Raw genomic sequence first — 6,210 nt, 5'->3', positions numbered from 1 at the left:
CTCCCTGCATGAAAGTCGGCTTTTACATTTAAAAAAAAGCCGCAGTGACCAGGTACCCAAACGAGGTGACAGTCATCCACTTGAGATTCGTGCAACGTCTTGGGAATGTCAAACACATATTGATTTTCTGCATCTCTTTTATTTATTAGAAGTAGAGCTGACCTGCTGTCGGAAAAAATAACAAAACGTCTGATACCATCGGAAATAGCAACCATGATAGCATATCGACTGGCGAGCAACTCAATAAAAGTAGAGGAAAGTTCCTCTTCCACTTTGACTCGAAGTATTGTTTCAGATAGATGTTTCACGACCGAGAAGCCAGATACATTATGTCAATATCGAAGACTGTATAATTTTTACATGCATTGTTCATTCTGACCAAAAGAAATGTTAAACAGAAATACACGAACACAGCATATGTCAGCCTTTTGACTAATACTGACATTGACTAACTTAAACGTGACTTCGGATTATTTTTTGTTGGCAATCTCTCATAATCGTCTCTTCAGGGATATAGTACAAATTTATTATCAAATTTAACTCCGTGGTCATCCTATGAATTTTATGGTACGTAGCGGCTGTCCGTTAGGCGTACCATATATCAAGAACGCTTCTTTGTACATTTGCCATATCCGTGTTTGCACCCTACACTTTTGAAAATGAAAAATAAAAGCTCTTGTTTTCCCTAAAGCAAGGTGGGTATGGACATCTGCCTACTAGAGAGGTGGTAGCTATGCTGATGTACGCTAAACGTGTCTGCTGTAGCGGTATTTTATCCATCGGGCATTTAAGATAAGAATATTGAGATATGGTAGGCATCACCGCAGTAGCACCGGTGCCGATATCACCGTGGCAGCTTATCTACAAATCAAGCCCAGCCTGTATTTGTGCTTTCGGATCTGACCCGAATTCAGTAATTGGTATGTAAACTTTGATTTAATTGCAAAGTATTCTCATAGTTAGTTTTAAAACAATTTTTAGGAATATGTGCCGATGGTCATTATTACAAATTCCTTTTTAATAGTAAAGGTGAATGCAGCCGCGACGTGTGTACTCAATTTCTTTTGAACTTTTAGAAGTTGCGTATGTATGGAAACATGACGGTGAGATTTTGCAAAACAACCAGGACGGTTTAGGGAAAATTGTAGGTGAACACTCATTCCCATAGATATACGTTACACACAATCACTAAACGCGTTTTATATTTAAGATCATCGATTATAATCGTTTAACTGTACACAATGTAACTATACTAGATGGCGGGGATTACGAGTGCGTGGTCAAATCTTCCGTTAACGAAATCTCAGCTAAAACAAATGTTGTAGTAGAAGGTGCTCCTGGGGCCCCAGGTGGTGTCCAAGTATTAGATATTGGAAAAACGAAAGCCCTTATAGAATGGAATGGATGGTGCGGATAACGGACGGCCTATACGTTATTATAATATATTAGGCCGCACTAATTGGAATCGTACATGGGTAAATATATCAACACATGTGCAAGCACATGAAATTGATCGTTACACAAGTAGACAGCAAGCCAAAATTTCAAATTTAACTCCGTGGTCATCCTATGAATTTAGTGTTGCCGCAGTTAAGGAATTGGGTACAGGCATGCCTTTTACCCCATCTCCTATTTAAAGCACACACGAAGACAGGTAGGATTTATTATCAAGAGTAAACCATTGCTTTACCAATTTCTTAATGGCAGGCCCTACATTGCTCCTAAAAATGTGGGTGGAGGGGGCGGTAAGATTGGCGATCTGACCATTACCTGGGATCCTTTACTACCTCAAGAACAGCACAGTCATGGAATATACTACAAAGTGTTTTGGCGTCTGAAAGGCAAATTAGAATGGGGTTCAGAAATTATTAAGCGTCAAGACAATATAGGAATGGCAAACATACCGCTTAATAATTACTACACTGAATACGAGGTTAAAGTTCAAGCTTTAAACAACGTGGGCAAAGGACCAGAAAGTGAAGTAGAAGTTATATACTCAGCGGAAAACATGCCTCTAGTAGCTCCTCAAAAACCGAAACCTCACGCTTTCAACTCGACCGCTTTCAATGTTACTTGGGAGCCGATCGAGTTAACACGCGAAAATATAAGAGGAAAACTTATAGGTCATCGCGTAAGTAATATTTATACCCAGAATTATAAATTGAATTAATGATACAAATATCATCTAGATAAAATATTGGAAAACTACGCAGGAAGAAGAAGATGCGGTGTATTACTTATCACGGACTACACGTAATTGGGGTTTAATTGTAGGTTTACAACCTGATACCTATTATTTTGTCAAAGTGATGGCATATAACGCGGCTGGAGAGGGACCAAAAAGCGAACGAGCCGAAGGTAACGATAATTATAAAGCTAATTAATAGACATATGTCCGTAATGTAAAGGAAATCTTTAATTATAGAGCGCACGTACCGTAAAGCTCCACAAAAGCCTCCTTCGTCTGTTCATATTTACGGCATTAACCCTTCAACTGTGCGAGTTGTTCGGCGTTATGTTTCACCAGCTCAGGACGAAGAGCCCACTGAAGGCTGTAAAAGTATTGATATCTGCTACATGTTAAAAGCTCTTGATATGGATGCGTTAGTATTTTGTATTGACTCGACATATGTGTACCTAGGTTCGAAATTTTGCGAATTCGAAAAAGGACATCACTACAGCCCCTATAACTCTTAAAATTTTAGGGATCTCGGATGTGTATTTCCTTATCAACGTCTCATATGAAACAATGCATAATGTCGGAGCAGCGATTCGATTTTTTACGCGAATTGGTTAAGAACATACCGGATATAAGTGTGGCTGAAGAAGCGGCCCAATATCAAGACGATGACAATCAAAGTTCTAATGAAGAACCCTGTAACGATTCGGATACACCATACGATTTAAGTATGCCATCAACTTCCACCCAAAGACACCATCACAATTCCTTTAACGGTGGCGGAGGAGAAGGCGATAATGGAGATGATGCCGTCAGTCCAAACAAGCAGACCTCGAGCACAGCAGCCGTTATCAGCATGTAAAACGTGAAACACCAGAGTCGAGCAGTCATCGGTTAAAATTGAGACGTTTATTACCGAAATCTTCAAATTCCTTTTCGTATTTGCCCACAATTTTGCCCACAGCAAATACTAACAATGTCAATAGTGCATCCGTAAGGGATTTAAATGTTTTGTCAAATTTAAGCGGTACGAATTTTCATAATGTATGTAATACCCAAAAGGAAGCTTCAGACCCTATTAAGTATATATACAGTCGCATCTGAGAGTAAGCGTATAAAAAGTTACTCTGTATTTGTTTAGAATTGAGAATAATTCAAAGAGTTGGTTTTATTATTATTTTTTTTAAATGTTGAGTTTAAATGTACGAAGCCCATAAGAAATATGCCTCATATATTTAGATTATAAACTCGGCTTTTACATACAGATATGTTGAGTGCATTAGGAGCTGGTGAAGGTGTAAAATTAAAAAAATTTGCAAACTTTGGCTAAAATAAGTTTATTTTTACGAAAAAAAATAATTAAAACCTAAGCTGCACGAATAAGAAAAAGTTATAGCGAAGAACGCACTTTTTAAACAAAGTACGTTAAATACCCCATCCACCTTCGCTTAATACGGGTATTCATCAAAAGACTTTTTAAAATAATAGCCCACTATACAATTAAAAGAAAACGAATGAAGTTTTTCTTGTTTCTTGCCAACCCAATGTGCAAGGGAGAATAGTCTTTCTATAATTTTTCATTATTACAATTGAACATATCAATATCAATACCACGGTTTTCCGCACCACATAAGATAAGAACGAAGGATGATGTTCCTATCTTTACTAAATCAGACCGGCATCCGCACATTCATAAAGGGGAAGATCAATAAAAGGTAAAAGAAGTGCTCAATAACGGAGTGCCCGCTTCTGTCTGGTTTGTCTCGAAAGAATAGAACGCAAGTTGAAAGAAAAAGTGGAGACTTGTAATTGATTGTTTAAACGAAATGACGCTTGACGACACTTATCCCATCTCCAATATCGATGAAATTAGGAAGATGACAATATTTCACTATACCTCTCTTTGATTTGTAAACAATTTCATATGTTTTCTTTTGAATTCGCTATACCTCTCTTTGATATATAGCCGATGATGACCTCTCATGATATATAGAAGATGGTGACCTGTAAAATATATGACCAGCAAGAGGAAGACCGATTTTCACAGCAATAAGAGTTAAGGGTGTGAAGTTATATTTAAATATAATTAGCAAAGATCCAAACCAAAGAACATTTACAGAGCTCTGTCAGCCATTAACAGAATTCTCGTAAACGAAGTCTCGGAGGGATTTAAGTCAAAATATAGTTAAAATAGAACTTTTCGAGAATTTTTTGACAAAACATTATAAACAAAGCATGTGTTTATGTAAATTAATTAATATTTGAAAAGACAAAATTTCTACATACAGTGTCATAAATGAAAGTGATAAGGCGAAAGTTTTCTTAGCTACTGTGAAAAAATAAAACTGGGACGCCGTGGATGTGCAAGTTTTATTAAGTTTCGCTTTACATCCTTCTAAAAGTTTAAATAATTTCTTCAAAGTGTGCAAAATGAGAAAAAGAGGAAATGTCGATTCTTGCAAAAATCAAAATATAGGTTCTCCCAACGTATTATTATCATTTGGTAAGTGGCCACACGATTAGAGTTGACTGTCACGAAGTGAATTAAGGAATTTAGTTTTGCTTGATTTTAACATTATTTATTTTCGCTTATTTTCTCCTTTTAGGTTGCAGACGTTTTTTTAATTTTCTGAAATGTTTCCGTTCTATTTATATCTTTCATTTTAATTAACACTCCGATTCATAGGTTCGATGCAAATAAAGAATTTCTCGGGTTAGCAGGATATTATTGAAAATTAACTAAAGATTATTCCCATTTAGCAAAACCATTCACGAAATATTTAAAACAGAAAAAAAAAAATCAAAAATCTTTCGATATCCCTAAAAAGGACCCTGACAAATCATCCCAACTATAAGTAACCTTTTAATTTAATAACGTGCTGCGCTTTAACGAAATAATCGTCCAGTGTATTAAGCAAACCATACACTGAAACTAACTATAGCCCAGTTGAAAAGGAATTATTAGCTATTGTTTGACACACCAAATACCCTCCATCCCAGAGCCATTTTTATACAATAAATAAAAAATTATTCATGACGATATAATATGAGAATTTTTGGACTCGGGAAGATGCGAAAGCTAGAAGTACAAGACTTAACAAAAAAAAAAAACTGATAACTGAATACAATCGAACATTGCAACAAAATTCTTCGCTTCGTGTATGTAATACGGAAACAACCAACTTCTTCAAAACGTATAAGCATTACTAGTGCAACCGAAAATAGACCTCTACTGGATGCGATATGTAAAACTTTGCTTTAGTAAAAGAAAAAAGAAATAATCTTAATCCATACGGTAGACGCAAACGCAATCTTATCAACATGTTACGGTTCAAGTTTATAGCCGAGTCTGTGGGATAGTGATAACAAAATCTGAAATATGCATTCGACAATTTATATACGAACGAGCACAACATAGCCGATAAGATAAATAATTCAACAATTATTAATGATTTTAAGGCTACCCAAATATTAGCAATTACATAAACAAATTTCAAGAGTCTCTATGAAAGAAAATAGCAACCCTCGAAGATGAAGAACTCGGCTCAATTGCAAACTTCGATACTTACACAAACATTAAAGTGCTATTATTTTTCAAGATAATAATATTGTGTAGTTATATTAATTCCACAATTCTCTGCAAACATCCTATCAAGAATCTTATCCGAAGCAATCCCTAATCCTCAAAGCAAGTCCATTATCTTATATTGATGCATAACATAACAATATTTATGAATTTATTGTTACAGGAAACTAGAAAAGCAAGAAACGTATATTTTTTATGTACATAGCTGGAGTTAATTTTTATTTCGCCTGACTATCCCAGGTAGAGTATTCATCGGCACGAACTTAATACACCCTTGTACCACAAGTGGTTCAGGATATGATAAATGAAGTATTCAATAGCCTCAAAATACAGCGGCTGGATGGCTTCTCTACGATTTGCAACGTTAGGAAGGTTTATCTTCACGAGGACAGTGGGGCGTCTCAAACCAGTTAGGGGTTAATTAGAGGTTATGTAAGTCAACATC

The 6,210-nt window shown here is 36.0% G+C and overlaps 1 pseudogene; it reads left to right on the top strand.

The window, feature by feature from the left end:
- Positions 1 to 303: 303 nt before the first annotated feature.
- LOC119642643 lies at positions 304 to 2,697 on the top strand (annotated as a pseudogene).
- Positions 2,698 to 6,210: the final 3,513 nt, after the last annotated feature.

This window comes from Glossina fuscipes, unplaced genomic scaffold, assembly GCF_014805625.2.
Source record: "Glossina fuscipes isolate IAEA_lab_2018 unplaced genomic scaffold, Yale_Gfus_2 238, whole genome shotgun sequence".
NCBI classification, from domain to species: Eukaryota; Metazoa; Arthropoda; class Insecta; order Diptera; family Glossinidae; genus Glossina; species Glossina fuscipes.
This window is presented reverse-complemented; position numbering and strand designations above follow the sequence as displayed.